A 22014-nucleotide genomic window follows, 5' to 3' on the forward strand; every position below is an offset into this window, starting at 1 on the left:
TGAGCATTTGTTGAATGCCTTATGCATTCAAATAATAGAGCATTTCTGATATTATAAGGCTCCTGGCTACACAATATTCTGTATTCACTTTGGGTATTTTCTGCTTAATATTAAAATTGAAGCAACCTGGTATGAAGAATTAAGTTATTACAGCAAGTGTTACTTGTTGCCAGGACCAGACTTGCTGCAACAACTGTCCAAGAACTCTAGGAATAAATTGTCCATGTGTGCTATCTAAATTAATCAACGTCTAAATAAATCTCTAAATTCTAGATAATCGAATAATTTAAAATTTAAATTATCCATTCAATAAGTGCAGAGTACCAACATTGTAGCAGACACTGTATCAGGCACTGGAGAGCACTAGTGAATGCTATAGGCAAGTGGCCAGACTTTGTGGATTACAAATTAGTAGGAAAACACACATCAGAAGTGCATGAAAAGTGCTAAATTGAGGCATAATCAGAAATGGTCTGAAGGAGGAGATGGGGTGGCACCATGCAGTGTGTACCCCAGGAAGATACAGAGTTAATGGCTTGTTTGCTGTTCACCTACTCACCCACAAGAACAAAGTACTTACTAGAAGTCTTATTAAAAACAATGTGTAGTCAACTTTAATGAGGAAGAAGAGAAAAAAGGTCTAAAGCCCTGAAGAATTCCTATAGCAGAAGGCAGAAAATAAATACATAGAAAGAAATGGAAAGAAAATAGGGGAAAGGCTGTTGCAGTTGTTTAACGATTTAAGCTGTTTTTCTAACTTAACCATTTCTTCTTATTTTGCTTATGGTAAGATATTTTCATGTGTTACAATTTCTGCTTGGAATAGCAGACAGTGAATCTTGTAAGACTATTACATGATCCCACCACTGACAGGTGTGCCCTCAGACCAGCCAGAGAGCCAAAGAATCCGTGAGCAAGGGCTCTAACCCAGAAGGCAGATGAATAGAGATTTTGCAGTTAGGAGCTATGCGTGCACTGGATATGCATTTCTATTTTAAACCCAAACAAAGTTGTAGAGCCGAATGGAACACTACCTTAGCAGCAATTTTGTTCTTGTTTGCAAGTTCTTATTTTGTGATTTCAGCTGTGACCTTGCTTGCATGTTCTTCTTTCATTAATATATTAATTACACACTTCTGCATAGAATCAGCTCTGGTGGGAAATAGTAGCCTGAGCATCAAGGATATTGTAACTATTCTAATTCTCCTTAGGTAACCTATAGGCGTAGGTAGCCTACAATCACTGCTAACATTTGAAAATCAAAACCGAACAGAATTCAAGCAATGCAAGTCTACCAGTGGGCTGGAGGGGCACACACGATTAGTTAACAGGAAAGCAGAACACTGGCACAAAATTTACAGTACTTAGGAGAGGACACTGCCTTTTATGCACACTAAAACTCACAAAAGTATGAATAACTTGTTTACTGACTAGGTTCATTGGAGCGGCTCTCTTGACCCAACGTCTTCTTTCCTCTTCACAACTTTCTATCCCTCTTCCTCAAAAACCTTCCCTTCTGGTTATGGGCTATGGGATATTTAAGCAAGCCGACAGGAACTTCTGGGCATGCCATCCTCGGCGGCCGGAAGCACACAATGTGTTGAACGCAGAGCACACGTTAGCCTAGCACTGATAGCCCACGTCCCGGGCCGGGCCGGGAGCGGGGACACTCAGAAAGGCGGCGAGGACCGACGCCACACGGGAAACACGCGGGCCTGGCGGCGAAGGCCCTAGCAAACGGGGTTGGGGGAACTTCCAACGCTAAGTGAACACTTTAAAGTGGCACATTCTGGAGAAAAATCCCTGGCTCCTCAGATAAAGCGGTGAGCACTCTCCACAACAGCCTCTGTCGAGTTACCCCGCGGGGAAGCACCCTCAAAGATACTTCGACACCGAGAGGCCCTGTGCCGGGGCGCAGCGGAGCTCAACAGCACTCCCAAGGCGGGGCTTCTACCCTCAGCTGCCCCTACGCCACCGCTGACCGTCTCGTGTCCACTCACTCCCAGGAGAGTCCAAACACGGAAAACGAGGTCGCATTTCGAGCCTCCGCTCTCGCAGGATCTCTCCCAACCGCGGCCGTGTCCAGGCCTTGTGAAGGCCTCGCGTTGTTAGGGCCTGGGGGCGGAACGATCCCATAGTGGGCGGAGCCGGATGGGGGGCGTACCCAGGCCTTGTTGACTTCGGTGTCCTGGCCAAGAGGCCCTCGCGCCCGCGGCTCTCTGCGCATGCCTAGATCCCGGACGACTCCGAAGGCCGCGACGGTCCGGCTACCCCAGCCGCAGGTCCGGGTTCCGCCCCTCCCCCCGGCGGCGGCGGCCGTGTTGTTGTGGCGGTGGCGGCGGCCGGCCGCCGCGGAGCTCTCCGAGTCCTAGCTGCTGAGTCTGCGCGCTGCTGCAGAGGGCCTGACCCACCGCCTCGCCGCAGGTAACGCCGCCGCCTCTGGGCTCGGGGTCGTGCGGGTCGGCGTGTCCCGCGTGTGGGGTCGGGCGTGGGGTGGGGGGGGTCAAAGGAGGATGGGAGGTCGAGGGCTGGCGAGTCGAGGGGGCGTCGAAGGAGGCTGGGAGGTTGGAGGCAGGGGGCCAGGGGTTGGGATCCAGGGAGCCGGAAGAGTCCAAAGGGCCGGGAGGTCGGGGACCCGGGAGTTGCGGGGGCGGGGGGGGCTCGAGCTGGCTGGGAGGTCGGAGGTTGGGGTTCAAGGGGCCGGAAAGGCTGAAGGGGCCCGCAGGTCGGGGACCGGGGAGTTGAGGGGGGGTCGAAGGAGGCTGGGGTTCTCGAGGGGGTCTAGGAGGTCGGAGGTCGGGGTTCAAGGGCCGGGAAAGGCCGAAGGGCTGGGAGGTCGAGGGCGAATAGGGGGTTCGAAGGGGCCGGAGGCCGGGGTCCAGGCGGCCGGAAGGGGCCGGGCGCAGACCGTCCTGTGGTTCTGAGCCACTGCCTGCCCGATGCGGCCGTCCGCGGCCCCCCGCGGCCCCTTCGGGCCTTTCAGATCCTCCCGCTGACTTTCTGTTGTTGTTTTGATTGTGAAGGAAGGGAGTCCAGCCTACGTAGGCTCAGAGAAGCCTTGGGGGCTGGGAAGGGACTTAAGAGGCTACAGCAGGCGCTAAACATTTTCTTACTTTCTGTTTTTTGTTTGAGCGGTTACTACTGTTTAAGTGCGCTGCCAGTCCTCAGGGTATTTCACACCGGCGAAAAGAGGACCCAGGAGTAGAACCGGAGGGAGTAATTTTGCAAATCTAAGATATTTTTCTTTTAACTTATAATTCTGTGTTTTTGTATGTCCTGTTTTTAAAATTCAGAACTCATAACTATGTTTTTAAAATTACAAGTTGGAAGAATTTGGGTACGGAGGAGAGGGTATGGTTTTACCAATAGTTATTTTCTCCCGTTATTTTTTTAAGTTACAATAGTATTACGTGCTCTTTAAGAAAAAAAATTAATCAGCCAAACAATGAAGACCTCTGTCGTCGTCCTTCCTGCTCCTCCCACCCGCCTCTTTTCCCTGTCTTACTACCCAGGGTAACCAGTCTTCAGATGCGGTGTTTGGCCTCAGGACTTTTTTCTGCATATAAGTATGTTTTAAAAAAAGTTGGGGTCATCTATAAGTGTATAGTTTTCTTAGCCAACAATACTCACGGAAATCGCTCCGTTTTATTACATACCTCATTCTTTTTAAAAGCTACATGGCCGTGTACTTTTTTATTGCTGAACATTGTCTCCATTTTTTTTCCTACTCTCTTAGCTTTTAAATAGCTTTTAAAAAGGATTGCAAACCACTATTTTGAAATACAGTGTGATAAAGCTTTCAGAATGTCTAAGGCTCGTTGGGGATACTTACATATTAGGCGAGTTGAGTAATATGTTTACACAGTGCTTAATCGTAGCTTACACGAAGGCTTGGATGACTTCATAAAGCAGGTTACGAAAATAGTTTACTTTCTGTTTTTTTAAGTGCATTTTTCAAAGTAAATTTAAATTCTAAACGGTTGATTGAAAACAAATTCAGTTCCTTAAACGTGAACTGTGTGTGAAGAAGAGCCAGTGGCTCAGAAGTTTGTATTTTAGACAGGTGGAAAAAAAAACCCACAACCCAAAAAACAGCCAGGGATTAAATATTTTGGTAGTGAACCGTAGGAAGTAAACCATAAGTGGAAGGATGATACTACATTGCTTACTATTAAACAAGATAGAAAGCTAGGAAATCTCTCTCAGGTTTTGTATTTCTGTGTGCAGAAGAGCTGGAGGCTTTGTTGACTTAATCACTGACTTGTATTTATTAAAAATGTACTGTGTGTTCATCTTTGTGCTAGCCTCCGGGGAAAACATATAACTGAGTAAGATCATCACAAAGAGCAGTCTAGTTCTAAACATGTATGGCCTGAAATCTTAGGCTCAATTGTGTAGCATTTCCTATTTGGGGAACTGTGTTTAAAAGGAATCAAAAACATCCATGGCATTTTATTTATCGTTGCTGATAATTACATGCCGTTTGTTATGTATTTCTCACAACAGCATAGGTGGCGTTTTCCCCATTCTCTAGATTAATAAACAGAGGCTCTGAGAGATTAACTAAACTGCTCAAGATCACATTGCGTTTTTAGTGGTGGTGACTACCTTAGATTCAGGCATAGTTAATCTAAGAACCTGTTTTTTGCTCTCCCGTGCTGCCTCCCATTAATGAAAATTGCCTTACAAAACTATTGATCTTAGAGTTTCCTTCTCTTTTTTAGCTTGGAAATGTTCCTTACAAAATAGAGACGTGGATATATCATATGCACTGAAAAATAATCTAAAGCATAAATAGTGTGAAATTGTAATGGTATCTTTTTTTTTGATGTTTGGTGACCTGCTTTTTTTTTGTTTTTGAAGATTGGCCCGGGGCTAACAACTGTTGCCCATATTCCTCTTTATTTTTTTTTTCACCCCTCCCCAAAGCCCCAGTACATAATTGTATATCCTTGTTGTAAGTCATTGTAGTTCGTTTGTGTAGGATGCTGCCACAGCATGGCTTGATGAGTAGTGTGTAGGTGCACGGCCAGGATCCAGTCCAGAGAACCCCTGGCTGCCGAAGCAGCTCACACAAACTTAACCACTGGGCCGGCCCCCTGTAATGGTGTCTTTTTAGATGAGGTTTCTGGTGATGTATTATCAAAATATTAAATTCCTTAAACTGATGCCATTAACCAAGAAGATGGGGGATTGTGTTGATTTAGTCACTCTACTTGATGCCATGGCAAATTTGGATATCTTGGTAAATTGTAGCTGTTACAGGTGCTTTTATTCCTTGTAAACTTGGATGGATAATCTCATTTCATTTAACATTATTTTTATGAACCTAATTGCGCTCTTTGTAAACTAATTAGATGAAAGGAGTACAAAGAGGGCTTTAAAAAGATTGTAATTTGCCTATTTCATTTTTGGTATTTTTTAGACTCTTAAAAATGCATAGAGGCTGGCCTGGTGGCGCAGCGGTTAAGTTCGCACATTCTGCTTCAGCAGCCTGGGGTCTGCCAGTTCAGATCCTGGGTGCGGACCTACATGCTGCTTATCAAGCTATGCTGTGGTAGACTTTACACGTGTAAAATAGAGGAAATGGGCACGGATATTAGCGTAGGGCCAGTCTTCCTCAGCAAAACAGAGGAGAATTGGCAGCAGATGTTAGCTCAGGGCTAATCTTCCTCAAAAAAAAACATGCATCATGACAGACAATAGAGTATGTGGCATAATATTATGGTATATTAACCTGTTTCAGTTTTCCAGCAGATGTGACAGTTATGTAGTTTAAAGAAATGTGGCAAATACTGAAGTTAGTAAAGTATGATCAATTGTACTATGTATTTGAGAAGAAACTCACATATAGGCGAATATTTGAGCTTTTATTTTTGGCAGTTATTAAGGATGGTAATTGGATTCACATCTAAATGGCATATTGGCCATCGATTATCTCTTGGACAACTAACACTGGATCTGAGTGAGTTTTATAGTTGTGGGACACAAAAATGTTCAGCATCAGGTAGATGTGTTTAGAATATGTTGAGATCTATTGACTTTCAACTGTCGGAGGGCGAGGAATCCAATGCTGTGTGTATATTTTCAAAAATTAATAAGAGAGATTTTATGGCTGATAGGAAGAAATAGAAAATTCATTTTCCAGTTTAGCCTGAAGATCCTTTAGGGGACATATATTCATGAGTAGTCAGAAATCAATAAACTATTTAAGTTCTGTGAATGATAACAAGAGAAGCATCATGTATGATCTAGAGTTTAAAATCTAGTTGGGGTTTAAAAACTAACAGTATAAAACAGCTATTGTGGAATTGCATTAAAGGACCTATTCCCTGATAATTCGATTTCTAGGGAGAAACTTGTTAAGTTGAAAGAGAAGCCAGAATAGAGGGAGAAATCATGAGAATTGGCGGTTGAAGTAGACAAAGGGAAAAGGGGTTTCCTCAAAGAGTGGGTAATCAGTAGAGTCAATTGTGTGGATGAGTGTCAAGGAGTATGAGAACTTAAAAGTTATAGTTCTTTGAGCTTTGAGATACTGAAAAAATACCTAATTATAATAATTATCTTGTATTAGCTGTGTCCTGCTGGGGGTTGAGTTGCAATAATTAACACTTTTCAGTAACTTGCAGGCTCTTAAGTACCTATAATCATAATATCATAAATCAGCTCCGTTTATAATCTAAAGTTGCAGTGAGCATATGAAGAGCTGTGGAATATGAAGTGCTGTGAAGTCCTGTCTTCTCTCTTACTTCTACAAGCCGGTACCTCACACTTGTCCTTCTTGTGCCCTTTGTTTATTTTCTCATCTCACTTCTTAAATACAGGTGTTCTCTTCGATTGAGTTGTGATCTTCGCTTTTAAACCTGTATTTTCTCCTTTCTAATCTCACACAAACCCATGCTTTCCACTGTTTATTCCTTCCTTATTGCTGAGGCCCCAATTCCAGCCTCATTTTCTTTCCTAAGTTTCAGACTTCCCTTTTCTTGTTGTTCTCTTTGATAAAACTCTTGAAGCGGCTGTCATTTTATCTTGAATCAAAATTAAACTGTTTCCTTTGCAAATGTAGTTTTCTTCTCTCATTTCCTTGTTTACATTAATGATCTTAATGTTGTCTTTGTCATCTAGGCTCAGAATCAAAGGTCACCTTTGATTCTTCACTCTCCCCTTTTCTCTCAGAAAGAATTTCTTTGCCGTTTTATTGCATTGTGGTGCCTGATTCTCCTGCCTCTTTTCCATTTTCCCAGCAATGAAGTACTTTTAATCCCTTTGCCTCAACTGCCGTTAACAGGAGACGTACCTAATCTCTAGGTTTTGCCATTCATCGTGCATGCTGCTATCAAATTAATTGTCCCAAGTGCAGCCCTGATCACGTCATTTTCCCTGCCTGTCAGAAACAAACAAAAAAACCCAAAACACTTCTTGTTACTTATGTCAGCCACTGTGCTGGATCCTTTGTTGTCATTTGGTCTTCATAATAGTTTTATGTTGTAGATATTAATATCTCACTTTATAGGTGAAGAAATTGAGACTTCCTGGGCGTGAAGGAGTTGCTACTAAGTAGAGGAACTGGAATTTGAATCCTAAGCCTGTCTTTCTTCCACAACTGTGTTCTTGACCACTGTGCCTCCACTGAGTGGCTCCTGATCAACTCTGGAATAAAGTCCTTATTCCTCAGTGTTGCCTTTCAAAGCTGCGTTATTTGGCTCCAGTGTTCCTTTTCAAATTTATTTCTTGTTTTATTCCAACTTAAGTTTACATTCTTTCTCTTCCAAAAAGAAAGGAACTTTTTGGTTTCTCATGCATTTCCTCTCGGAATTTTCTCCCTTTCCCATCCCTGCCTTTTGAAATCCTCTAAGGAAAAGGCTAGCTCATACACCTTATTTCCCTAAAGCCCCTTCCCTGTCTGTATGGTAGTGAGGTCTCCTCTCATTCGTTTGGTTGTTTAACCTCTTGATAACTTTCTACTCTGAATTTGTTTTTGAGTACTCTTAATGGTTGTAATTGGATTATAAAATCCTTTAATGCAGAAAGCATGTCTTGCTGTTCCTTTTATCTCTCAATGGATGCTCAGGAAATATGTGTGAACAAATACGAAAATGATCACTTGTCACCTGCACCTTTAATGGTGTTAAATAATACTTGATTTTAGTTGCTGAATGATACACAAAATAGTTTATTGGAGTTTTAAATTCTGTGTGTGTATGTAAGAAAACCAGATTTTCTTGTTGTAGGCTATCAAATGAGTTCTTTATTTTTGGATCGATTACTATGTAATTATAAATTGTTTATTTTAAAAAGTTCACTCGTCTTTTTCTATATGCATATGTCTGAGTTATTATATATAAAAATTCCTAAAATTTGTGGTTTGACATTTGAATTCTTTTTCATGCTGTTGAATTAAACACATTTTCAAATCAACTATAGTATTGTCATAAACTCCCTGGCCTCACAGTTTCTTCTCTGCTTATATGGATATGAAAGAGAGAATAAAACTGTGCCTATAATTCAGGGTCGTTTTATTCCTCTTGGTGATATCAGGAAGTTCCAGCTGTATGACCAGCTGAAACGCCCTCACACAGATTATATATAACTCTTTGCTTCCTTAAAAATTTATGAAAATTTCAGACGTATTTGAATTTATCAAGGTTAATGGTTACCATGCAGAGATTACAATTTTATATTTGTCTTATATCTGCCTTTGCATCCTATATTGTATAAAAGTTTAGCCACTTAAAAATTAATTCTTGCTTTATTAAGGAAAAGTATAATCTTTGCTGTTAGGAATTGGGAATGTAAGATATCTTGGTGATGGTGATAGGGTGAAACATTTGAGATTTCTTTCTGGAGTGCTAAATGCGTGATTACAGAGGAGTGAGATTAATTTTCAAACTAATCAGTTTGTCAGTCTGCCTGCTCTCAACTTTATAAAGTATTAAAGTAATCACAAGTACTCTGAAGACAGAAGTTTTAAGCAAGTTTAAAATAATTTACTGATTTTAAAAATAGGTAATATAGTCAGTCACTTGGTTCAAATTTTAAGTGGTACAAAAAGTTTTATAAACTGAAAATGTCTCCTCCTCAGCCTTCCACTTTCCCCAGCGGGAGGTAGCTCCTCATTCATGGAATGATATAAAAGAAGCAGTTTATTTGGATACAAGTAAATATGAATAGATACAGTACTCTTTCCACTTATATAAAGATGAGGTGCACTGTGAACAATTTTTCACTTATTATATCTCTAATGTTCCATATCGGTAGATAAAGAACTTTGTTCTTTTCAAAAACTCTTTTGCAGCCTCAAAGTGTCTGCTACATATAGCTACAGACATAGATTGTATATAGTTTATTTAACCATGTTCCTGACTGATGGGCGTTTAGATTGTTTCCATTTTTTACTATTTTATCCATTGAGGCTACACTTTGAGGGAAGAGAAATAAAAAATAGATCTTTCCCTGTAAGGGAAAATAAAATCTGAAAACTGAAATGGATGTTTCTTGGTGGGGAATGAAATGGCTTCCTTTTCTGGCCTGATGATTAATGGGTAAGTAAACAGAGAGAAGGATGGAAATCATGCGAAGATGCTTACTTAGAATCCATAGTTGACAACTGAATTGGAAGCGTAGGGTTGGTAGTGGTGATTGGTAGCAGCGTCTATGACCAGTTGTCTGCTCTGGGTAGGGGTTAGCACTGAGTGTGTTTGGAAGTTCGCTGTGTAGAAATGATACTTGATATCTGGAAACTCTGGAACTTTGGTCTTTAATAGTATATTTAGCATAGGAAATCTGTTGAGGGGATGAACTAATCCCTGTGTATCATCTCGAAGGAAATGTCATGACCTGCAATGTAATATATCTTATGTGTTACTAATTTTTTTTATTATTGTGTGATTGAAGATAAGATTTAGACTACTGAAATAAATGAAGTTAAATAAATTTCTCCTTCAGCAAACCTCTCTCACCCACATCTGTTCCTCATTGGTTGCTTGGTAATAGTTTTTTAATAGTGTGTTGTGAATCCCTTCAGACTTTTATGTATAAACAAAAATAGCATATTTATGTATCATAAGAATATCAGAATCCTATTGAATAACAACTAAATGGTAAGAATGATAAAAGTCAAAGTCATATGGAATAATAGGTGAATAAGGTGATGGTGGGATAATACAAGATAAATAGTGAGTGCTCTTTGATTTCTTCAGAGCTAGAGTACTATAAATACAGAGTATTATTGTGCAAAGTGTAATAGCTACTTAGGTTCTGTAACTGGTCTATCAGGTTACTCCTAACAAGTCATTTGAGGTTTCCCAAGCTGTGCTTTTTTTTTTTAAGTAGTAATATTGGCTTACTGAATTTTAATGTATTATCTTTTCTTTGTCATTTTCCAGTCATTCTGTCCTAAATACAGGATTTGGGGGTTTTCCTGATAGGCATCAAAAAATTAGTTTTTAGATGTTTGATAGATATGTCATTTCTTTTTATGATGGTACTCTATATGCTCCCTAAGTCCATATGGGTTAGACTTTTTTAACAGTGATTCATTTGCATGGAGTCGTTTCTCAACACCTATAATTCTTTTTTGGTCACTTACACCCTACTAGTCATTGTAGAAATAATACATAAAATGTCATTTGTTTTTGCTCTTTTCCCTTGTGTAATAGTAGTAAGAATTCATCGTAGAAAGACTAGAAAATATGGATAAAGAGGAAACATCATGAAGAATGTTATCACCCAGGGGTGGTGTATCCTCTAGTTGATTGTGAGAGACTTCTGTGTTAATGAGAACACCAACTCATTAAGAAAAGCCTACCTTTATAAATCCTGCTGCCATATAAGGCAAATAGATTTGGTAATGCAGTCATGGAAAATGTGAGTGCTTGAGTTTTCTTTGACCTGGATACCTTGTTAGGTGACCAAGTCTGTGTTAGGGCCTGACTTAGCATGTCAGGTGATTTGTGCTCATGTACCGAGCACTTGGTGGTTTAGCTGTTGGTGATGGAAGCCACAAGTGTGCGGGTGGATGGATCAGTGAGTGCACCTCTATGACTGCTCCTAGATTAATAGTTCAGAGCTTTTATTCTGACTTTGTGTCTTATTTTTGTACTCCATCTTTAAAATACTGGACCTTAAGTTTATTAGAAAGAAATATTTAGAAATGCCATAGCTCAAAAAATAAACAGAAAACTATCTTTGTTTTACGGTATTTAGAAGGATGGTCTATTTTATCCCTGTGACTCCTATAAGTCCTGGTGCTCTCAGTAATCATGTTTTCATTGTAGTCTCTTAATGCCTAGAGTAGAGTTTTAAATTCTTGGTCACCTTGATACTCAAGTATAAGAGCAAATTTTGGAACACATGAAGATAGTCACTATAATTTTAGTTTCAAGGGAGAGCCTGGCAGTGGCCTATAGTGACTTAACATATATTATAAATCTCATCCTAAAACGATTACTTCAGATTCTTCTAAACTGTTTTAATGGACTTGACTTTTTCTCCTGCAAATAGAGTGGTTGAACCTTTATTCTTTAATGAACCAGAGAAATTAGAAATGGAAAAAGAAAAATTGAGGTTTTTCTACAGTGATTTATGTAACTATCTGTGTACTGTAACCATTCATGAAATTGATTCGGTTCTAAAGGAAAGGGAGGGAGATAACCATGGACTTAAAGTAATTGAGCTATGTCATTGTTCATGTTAAAAAAGCTTTATATAAGCTTTCTTTTTCTTGTTAAGGACTTGTTCAGCTATCACTGTCAATTTTTGTAATCACTGGTTTATTGCACCCAGGTAACAATAAAATGCAGTTCACACTAATTAATAAAGTTTATATATATGTGGATATACATATCCACATACATACGTATACACACATATACGTATGGACATCTGCAGTGCACAGCTCCAGGAAGCACTCTTCATGTAGAATGTAATATTATTGACATTCCCTGTACTGCTTCAGGAAAAATCACACTGTTATTGTGAGAATGGTGCTTCCTGGAAATTGTGTAATACAAGACACTAATCTCTTTGGTGCTTTAACATTTTCACATTATCTTTACATTTATTTACTCTTCTCAACAGTTTTGTCAGAGGCAGGTGGGTATCATTATTCTGCTTTTATAGATGCATGAACTAATTTTAATTACTGTCTTTTCCTGAATTTGCTTTGTTTTTTGTAAAATGATGATCTACAGTGTTTAAGGACATAGGATTTGGTCCTTAACCACGTAAGACCTAGAACTTAACCCCAGTTCTGCCTCTAAAGCAGTTTACTTAATCCCATTCCTTGCTTTCCCTCCCTTGAAAATGATACCATTACACATAGCTTTGTTAAGATTAAATGAGTTGATGTTCTTAAAACAGGACAAAGCTTTATGTGCAGTAAGTGCTCGACTAATGATAGTTGCACTAGTGATAAAGATAATAATATTTTATGAGTCATGCTGCTTTTCAAAGATATGAGATCAGCCAACACTTGGCAGAGAGTGAGGGATCTAACCCAGCAGTAGTATCTGTTTAACTAGAGGCCAAACTTGAGAGCAAGCTCACCATCGATATTGTAGGCATGGAGCCAGGAATAAAAAACAAACAAAAAACAAAGCCTAGGAATAACAAGGACAGTGATTGCTGTGCAGTCAAGGACAGGCTGTGGAGCTACATGAAGCCCAACATAGTTGTGTGTAAAATGAAGCAGATTTCAATCTTCTGGTCACACAATAAGGAATGAGAAATTACTGCAGTGAAAGAGGAAGACAAGAGTTCTAAATTGTGAAGTACTGCACCTTTAGCCCCAGAGGTATTCCTGACTTACCATTATCATTAATGTTCCTCATAATGATTTGGAGCCACCAAGAAATGGTCAAATTATGCTAGGTATTCTCTGAGATTGTAGAACTGATACACCATAGAAAGACTTTCATTAATTTGTTTTCAATCTTTGAAACTTGAAGAGATTTCTTTCAGTTATCTGTAGTGTTAATTCTTTTTAACCTCAATAGTGCTAGGTAAACATTTTGCTAAATTTAAATATGTACATTATTTCATTTAATTCTTAAAACTGAAGTATAGTTTATAGTAAGGTTAATGGCTAGTGGTAAGGTTAATGGTGTTTTAAGGTAAAGGCCAGGAGTTCAGACCTTCGAAAATATGTTTGCTTGTTTATATAGTTCAATGTCAGCTTCCTTCCTCTTATATCCTTTAGTGCCTTCTGTTGTGTTATTAAAATCAAGTCCTCCTAAATGTGTTCATATTCTTTTGGCTGGTGTATCTTCCCATTCATTTTTAGTGATACACAAAAAGCATTTACTTGCAGGGTAGTCTATTTTTAAAAGGGTGTTCCCTCTTGAAGCCAACTTAGAATCATACTACATTAAAGTTTGGACAGTTTTGAATCTGCTACAAATACCGTGGTGTGTATCAACAGCTAAGAAAAGGTGTGGACCATCTTCTACAGGGTCTTACTCATGCTGAACTGAGTTTTTGTGAGCACTCAGGATGAATCTGTATAGTAGCTTTCCACTATCCTGAGAGTAAGGTCAGGAATTAAGCAAAACTGAGCCCCAAGCAAGGGCTTAAGCTTAAAATTTCTGTAGGCACAGTTTTTCTCAATGGTGTAAGATATTAAAAATGCTGGAAACTTTTGTGATACTGTGTTCAAGGGTTAGGACTGGGCATATGTTTTCTTTTGTAAGAAAAAATGATTACATGGTTTAATAGTAACTAAACCAAAAAAGGGTTATTTGTTGCAGTGTTTCCAGTTGATACTTCAAATTGAGTTGCAGGGTTTTCATAAAGTTATTGTATAGCTAGCCTATGGTATAGTTAGTGTTGTTTCAATAGGAGGGCTTTGGGCTGTCTTAAGAATGTGACCATACATTATATATAAGAGAAAATTAATTTCACGGTCTTTCAAAGAATAAGAACATATCTCTTGCCACTGATTATCCTTGTGATCTCTTATTTCCTTTCCTGTATTTTGGCTGAGAACTGAGAGAGACGGGGATGGATTTGGGCTGCAGATGTGCACATTTAAGTTGGATTTGTTTGATTCCCTGTGGAGTAATGTTCTGCTGGAGAGTAGAGGGCAAGTAAAGTTTGGGTAGTGTAATAGGCAAATAATGACCTGCACCCCCCCCAAAAAGATGTTCATGTTTTAACCTCCAGAACCTGTGAATATGTTACCTTATATGACAGAGGGGAATTAAGGTTGCTGATCAGCTGACTTTAAGTTGGGAGGACTATCTTGGATTACCCAATGATCCCAGTGTAAACACAGGATCCTTAAGTGCAGAAGAAGGAGGCAGAGTGAGAAGGACTCAGCCAGCCATTGCTAGCTTTGAAGATGGCGGAAAGGGTCATGAGCCAAGGAAAGCAGACGGACACTAGATGCTCGAAAATGCAAGAGAACAAACCTCCGTAGAGCTAGAAAGAAACTTTGCTTACGTCTTGATCTTAGCCCAGTGAGACCTGTGTCAGACTTTTGACCTTCAGAACTGTAATACAGTGAACTTGCGTGGTTTTAAGCCATTATGATTCTGATAATTTGTTACGTCAATGATAGAAAACTAATACAGGTAAGTATATTGTCACCATTTGATTCCTTAGGTAAGTGACTGCTGAGCAACCCTTTCCCCCAACAAAACATTAAGATGATATTTACAAAACTGATAAAACTAGTGCTACTGGTTTAAATGGAGGTAGCCTTGAATCCTGCTAGGTGGGATTTCCTTTAATTTTTGCAGCATCCTGCAGGCACTTCTGCATTTCTGGAGCTTCTTCTTTTCTTTAATGATAAAAGTCGTATATTGGGCAGGTGAATTAAAATGGTATATAAGATGCTATTCAAGTTGGGAGAACCATGGATGTAAAGTTAGTTACAGTAATCCTGCTAAAATTGATAAGGATAGTGACAGAACGGGATTTTCACTAAGAGGAATGGGAATAATTGAAGAGAGTAGCTAGTTGGAAAGGTGAAGGGCCATGTAGAAGGTTTTGGTTTCAGACATAGTAAATTTGAAGTGATGGTGGGAACTCCCTCCCCTGTGAAATTAATCTGGAAACTTATTAACTGCACTGGAAAATTTGTGCTGAAGACGAGGGTAATTTTGAATCAGCAGAGCAGGAGAAGGAGGAAATACATCCCTGCCCTTAAATCTCTGAGGCAGTATGTTAGAGGAAGGCGGGGACAAAATTAACAGCTATTTAAATTGCTTTTCTGACAGACAGAAGCTGGGAGTCCTTGTGAATTTGCTACGTGGAGTCTTTCCAGTTTGGGCAAGAGTCTTGTACTTGAAGAAGTTCTACCTACCCTTTGTTCTCAGAAGGAAAGAAAGATTATCCCTGTGCATTCACTGTAAATACACAAAAATGAATTTCCACACTAGGCTCACCAGCTGTAAAAAATGTTTGGGGAAATTACAGTAAGGTAGTTGGATAAAACAAATTACTAAAAATTACTATCTTTGGGAGTATTTTTGTTCCTCTAAAACACATACTTTCCCAACCAACATGCATAAAAATAAAACATGTTTATAGAGACATAAGGCTGTCTTTCTCGCATTTACCACTCTTTGCTGTTCTGTGCATTGCATTTTTAGTACAGTAGCAAAGAATGTGTGGCTTATTTAGTGTCATTTACTGTCACTTTCTTCCAAAATCATTTTCTGCTAAATGTGTGATATAACACATTTAGTGCCTGTTTATATATTTAGTTTTCCCTCTGTGTTCCTACAACTCTGGGACTGTTTTTTCCAATAAATATTTTTGGTGGTCTTTGCTTCTTTCAATTTGAAATGTCACTAACAAGAAGAAGTAACCTTTTACTATTATCTTTGGCATTTGTTTAAAGAATTTGTCTTTGCTATTTCTCTGTTCCTTTATTCCTTTGTGGATTTCTATTTTTAGCCTGCCTACCATGCCTACATGAAATTTAATGAGTTTTTCAATGGTTTTATTTTGTCTTTTCCAGGTGTGCTAATAATCATTGAAGTCTGTAGAGGGGAAAGAAGGGCATCAGAAAGATCATGTACTTCAGTTAACAAGCTCATGCTTAAGCTGACTTCTAGACTGCTAGTAGATGAGGCCACTAAGACATCCTCCTGTCTGAAAGTTAGACTCTGGTGGATTTCTTGAGCAGGAACTTAAGATGGCAGAGTTGACAGCTACTGTCCTCAGTACTCTTAGTCACTGTTGGCTGTCTAACTTTCTGCTGTGGTCAGGATGGACACTTCTCATAGCACAGAAAAGCTGGCGACAAGTGTTTAACAATTTGCTAAGAAAATAAGATAAAACACACCCAAATACTTACAAGTTAGAAAAGAAGGGGAATGTTGACCTGGCCCTGATGGCCTAGTACTTAAAGTTTGGAACACTCTCCCTTGGTGGCCCAGGTGTGGTTCCAGGCACGGAACCACACCACTTGTCTGTCAGTAGCCATTGCTGTGGTGGTGGCTCACATAGAAGAACTAGAAGGACTTAGCACTAGAATATACAGCTAGGTACTGGGGCTTTGGAGAGGAGGAAAAAGGAAAGGGTTAATGTTTGCAGGATATAGCAATTTAAGTCAAATCCAAGGGATTGTGGATGTTGAGGCTGGCAAAGTATCAGGATCTATTGTATTCTCAGTTCATATGATTGCGTAATTGCTTGTCCTTCATTTTCAGATTGACCTGAGTGTAGTCTCTCTGGGTTTTGGGATTATATCAGTCTAGCCGAAGCAGGAAAGAGAAACCACACAGTAATTTGAACAGGGAAAGTTTAATGTAAAGAATTATTAAATATAATGGGGTTGGCTAGTAAGTAAAGAGAGCTCTAGAGTATAGGAGTAGATAAAAGGAGCAGCCACTAACCCTTGGGCTATGTTGATCACCCAAGGAAGAGGCCCACCTAGGGCTGAGATCCGGACCTGGTTGAGAGGGTGTGTGATTCATGGGATGCCAGGGAAGTTGCTGTGGTGCGTCCTTGATGGAATTTGCAAGAAATCTCTCTAGGGTACCAGGGAAAGATGTTAACAGAGAGGTGTTTCACTGGAGGCTCTCTTCTACACACTGACCAAGGGAGGGAGCTGGGGGAAGACTGGCTATTCACCACTGCAGGAGGCTGATGCTGGAGAACCCTTAGCCACTGTAGAGGTCTGCCAAGTAGGGCAGGTGATGGGGAAGCAAAAGCCCTTTCCTCTTGCAGTTTCTCTCTGGCCATCTACACGAGCTCTGGCGGAACATTACCCATCAGTTAGAATGATACAGGAAGTAGAATATTTTTTTTTCTTTTTTTTAATTGAATATTTTGACCTTATAAATTTAAGGTATACGTTGTGTTACTTTGATACATTTATATATTGTAATATTGTCTTTGTAGTGATATTTATTACAGTATATAATTACAGTACAGTGTTATTGTCTGTATTCATTGTACCGTGCATTAGATCTCTCTGGCTTATTTACTACTTGTTGGAAGTTTGTATCCTTTAACAACATTAATCTTCCCCCACCACCATCCCCGTCCCCTGGTAACCACCATTTTTTACTCTCTAGAAGTGGAATATTTTTGATGTATACTTAATCTCTGGTGGAATCAGAGCAACGTACTGTTGCTCTTTGCTTTTCTTAAAACATATCTCCCTTGCTTTTGCTTCCTTTGCCATATAGAAACTTTTCTTCTAGTGAAAATGATGCTAGACTCCTTTTGACTTAGAGACCAGTTTCTACTTTTGTATTTTCTACCCAGTCAGCTGATCTTGGCTATTTCTTGCCAGTTTCCTGTATTCTCTCACATTTAAATGTCAAGATGGAGTCATAGTCCTTGGACCAAATATTTGAGCACTGCTCCTTTCTTTTTACTATACTGACTCAGGTTAGTGGCTCTATCTACAGCTTTAGGAGCTACACTACACTTCTGGTTTATTTTAAATATAAGGGTTTTGTTGTTGTTTTAAAAACAGCAAAGACATTTTATCTTAGAAAAGGTGTCTCCTTTTGAGCTTTTATTTTATGTTGTTTTGGAAAGAAACTCAACCAAGATGCCAGAGCCATGAATTCTGTCAGTATAACTTTGAAGTAGTTTTGCCCTTTTCATGGCAGGGTGCACTAGATAATTTTAGAGTTTTCTTCTTTACAATTTTACTGATTATTTTTCTTGCTTCTCACAAATATGAAAGTGTTGTATTTTGTTTGGGTTTATAAGGCACAGGAAACTATATGAATTATGCCTTTGCTGTCATGGATACAAACTTTTAAATTTAAAGTTCTAGAATGAGATTTCAGATGTCAACAATAGTTTCTTTTTGACTAGCCCTCGTTTTGTCGCTATTGCCATAGTACTTCAGCTATACAGAATTAGAAAATGTAGTATACATGCCTATGTTGCTTTCAGGTTAATTTTCTGAACCCATTTTTTAAATCTCTTGAGCATTTTATCAGCTTTTGTGTACCTCCATATACACTTACAGTATTTGAAAAACTGTTTAAATTGTTTGTTCTTCTGTAGTTTAATATTACATTAATAATTCAGAAGAAAATCTGTTGAATTTCTTTCCTCCTCGTGTGTTTGTGTGTCTCTCTTTCTTTGGGTGTGTCTGCATATTTTCCTATTAATCTATTTCACATCCTGAAGACACTGAAGTGTCATCTCTTCTACCTTTACTGGGGACTCTGGCACGTCTACTGTAGTCTTCTCTGCTCCCCAACTTACCTATAGTATCATTAATTCAAACTGTTGAAAATTACTTGTAGGTTTAAATACTTTATGATAATACTTTGGGTATCACAGGTTTACCAGTCTCTCGCTATTGCATTCCTTGTTGATTTGCTTTTATTTTGAACTTCTGGAACATTTTCCCTGCGGTTTTTTTTTTTTTTTTTTGATATTGTATCACCAACTAATTGTACGCTGTTTAACACTTTTGTCTCTTCTGCCTTGAAATATACCTCAAAGCAGGCTATATTCATATGGATTGGAGTATATAACTTGTCTAGTGCATAGGATATGGCTGCTGTTCTTTCCATATCTTAAATAATTGGAGAATTGAACTAAATTATTCATTAGCAGGGGTCTTGAATTATCTCTTCTTTGTTGTATAAGGCAGACTAATCTTAAAGGCAGATCAGACTGTGGGGTCTGTGTAACTCAAGTATTAGTCTCACTTTTTCATTTTTATTAAGTGAATGTCGTGGCAAAGGTATTTTATTCATTTGTTTAGTCTCTTTTTCATCATTTACTGATTGCTTCCTGGATATTAGGCCCTCTGCTAAGTGCTAGAAATAAACAGATGACTAGCATGTAGAGCCTTCCCTGGAAGGGGCCACAGTCAAGTGGGTGGGAAACAGGATAATCCCCTTGTGGAGAGGTGATGCAGGGATGTAGTCAAGGTGTTCTGAAAGCTTTGGAGAAAGGCATTGTTGACTGAATGTGTCCCTGCAAAATTTATATGTTGAAGTCCTAATCCCCAATGTAGCTGTATTTGGAGGTGGGACGTCTAAGGAAGTAAAGTGAGGACAAAAGAGTGGGACTCTGATCCTATAGGATTAGTGTCTTTGTAAGAGAAACCAGAGAGTTCATTCTCTCTCTCTTCGCACACCCACCAAGGAAAGGCCATGTGAGGACACAGTGAGAAAGCAGGAAGTGAATCCTCACTAGAAACTGACCATGCTGGCACCTTGATCTTGGATTTCTAGCATCCTGTACTGTGAGAAAATTAATTTCTGTTGTTTAAGCCACCCAATCCAGTCTATAGTGTTCTGTTATGGCAGCCTGAGCTGACTAACAAAGGCACCTAAGGGTTCTGGGGTGGACCTACAGAAGATTTTTAGAAGGAGGCGGGTGGGATTCCTCTCCTAGAATGGTTGAGAGAGAATTGTGAAATATTGGGTTGAGTGCTAGGCATCTAATAAATGTAGTAGTTATTTAGTAAGGTACTTAAATTTTAATAATAAGATAGACAAAATCAGGTTGTTGAGTTCCAAACAAGGGTTGAACTCATTACACTCTATCTGTGGATGCATATACAACTGCAGCTGTATTTGTAATACTGTTGTCAGGTCAGGTGGGGTAAGGGTGACAGTCTGGGAGGTTGAGGCATTTGTCCCATGACCTATTTTTCTGTGGAAGATGAAGTATAACTATTTGTTGAATGAGGAAGATCCGTCTTGAGGGGAAAGTGGCAGTGGTAGTGAGTTTGCTGTGAGGAATGGGAGCCACAGGTCAAGGAAGACACAGAGGTATTGCTGGGTGCTATTGAAAATCCAGTTGAGATTGAGGAATGTGAATCTTTGGTGGTAGTAATCCAAGTAGTGGATTTCTTTCTTTAGTAACACTCCACAGTGTAAAAACTCCACTGAGAAGAATTGGATTGGTCCAAGATCAGGAGTTTGCAAGAGGAGTGAGGCGGAAAGTTAAAGCTAAAGTGAAGCCATGTTCATGGAACCTATTTGCTTTGGGAAGAAAGTGATATTGCTAGGTGTCAGCAAATTATGACCAGTGGGCTGAACCTGGCATGCTGCCTGTTTTTGTATAGCCTACAAACTAAGAATGATGTTTGCATTTTTAAATGGTTGAAAAAAATTAAGAGTAGTATATTATGATGTAAAAATTATATGTAATTCAAGTTTCAGTGTCCATAAATAAAAAATTTTTGAACAAACCATACTCTTCCATTTACATGTTGTTTGTGGCTGCTTTTGCTCTGCAAGCACAGAGTTCAGTATTTGTGATAGAAACTTTGACCCGCAAATCCTGAAATATTTACCCTCTGGCCTTTTACAGAAAAAGTTTGCTAGAGGACTGGTGACACTGAAGATTAAATGTAGTGATAGACAAAGAATGAGCAAATGAGATAAGATGTGACTATAGAATAAAATAGGATTCAGAGTTTGGACAGTGGATGAGTAGGTCCTCAAAGTATAAGGTGGTTGTTACCTTTGCAGCTTGAATAGTTGTTGAAGATGCCCAGGATGATGGTAGGAGTTGGGAAACAGAAAACTGCAATTGAGATGACAGAGTCCCCACTAAAGATGGAAGAATTGCTACTCTAGTGTCTTCAGTATGGGGAGTGGGGACATTATTATTAATAGATAGGAAAATGTATTAAGAAATGAAAATGCAAAATGTATTTTCCTATACCTTTCCCAACAAGTTTTTTTTTTGAATGATCAATGTTTTAGGCCTTCGTTACCAGGGAAAAGTATGCATGTATATGTGTGTTTTCTATAGCTTTCTGTTATATATATGTGTGCTTAGGTGTGTATGTATTTGTGTGTGTGTGTATATATATATTTTTTTACTCATATCGTGAGTTCACACTGTTTCCTCCAATTCCATCCAGCATCACAGGGTATATCCCCAAGGTCTTTCCCCAATCTTTCCATGCTTTATTTTCCCTCAGAAACACCATAGAGCTGTTGAGATCTCATTGAAAATTGGCACTTGAAATGCAAAATATTTTATATGTATTATATATTTTTACTAGATACTGATTTTTATGCATTCGGTAAATATTTCTTGAAATAGGAACATGCTTTTTGTGATCGGATTAAGTAGGTCTATATTGAATAATAGAAACAGGTAACACCTAGGCACTTGGTATGTGTCAGGGACTATTAGCGGTAGTTTACATATATTGCCTCATACTTTCTCACACTAGTCCTGTAAGGTAATTGTTGTTAGTAATATTGTTTTTACCATGTAGCAGCTGAGGGCTAGAGAGGTGAATTATGTTTCCTGAGGTCACATAGCTAGGAAGTTGTAGAATTACTGTTCCAACTGGAACCCATACTGTATGAAGGATTTTGTATTTAAGTATAATTTTTGCCCATGTTGAAAATAGCTCTTTCTGTTAGAATATGACTCATAATGAATATACAACTTGATATGAAGTTATAATTTTTTTTTTCAATTTTTTTTTTGTTTGTTTGTTTGTTTTTTTTGGAGGAAAATTAGCCCACAGCTAACTACTGTCAGTCCTCCTCTTTTTGCTGAGGAAGCCTGGCTCTGAGCTAACATCCGTGCCCATCTTCCTCTAGTTTA

General features: G+C 39.1%; 1 protein-coding gene across 8 annotated transcripts in view; it reads left to right on the forward strand.

The window, feature by feature from the left end:
- Nucleotides 1–2033: 2033 nt before the first annotated feature.
- Nucleotides 2034–22014, forward strand: part of PCMTD1 (protein-L-isoaspartate (D-aspartate) O-methyltransferase domain containing 1) — a 66438-nt gene continuing 46457 nt past the window's right edge. For 3 of the 8 annotated variants that reach the window (XM_070221554.1, XM_070221552.1, XM_014728021.3), the window contains exon 1: nucleotides 2285–2424. The gene's annotated coding sequence lies outside the window, so the exon portion shown is untranslated. Of the gene's footprint in view, nucleotides 2425–3043; nucleotides 3567–22014 lie in introns of those variants that run through there. The other 5 variants (XM_005613177.4, XM_023648628.2, XM_070221555.1 and 2 more) reach the window with 5 other exon arrangements.

This window comes from Equus caballus, chromosome 9, assembly GCF_041296265.1.
Source record: "Equus caballus isolate H_3958 breed thoroughbred chromosome 9, TB-T2T, whole genome shotgun sequence".
Classification (NCBI taxonomy): domain Eukaryota; kingdom Metazoa; phylum Chordata; class Mammalia; order Perissodactyla; family Equidae; genus Equus; species Equus caballus.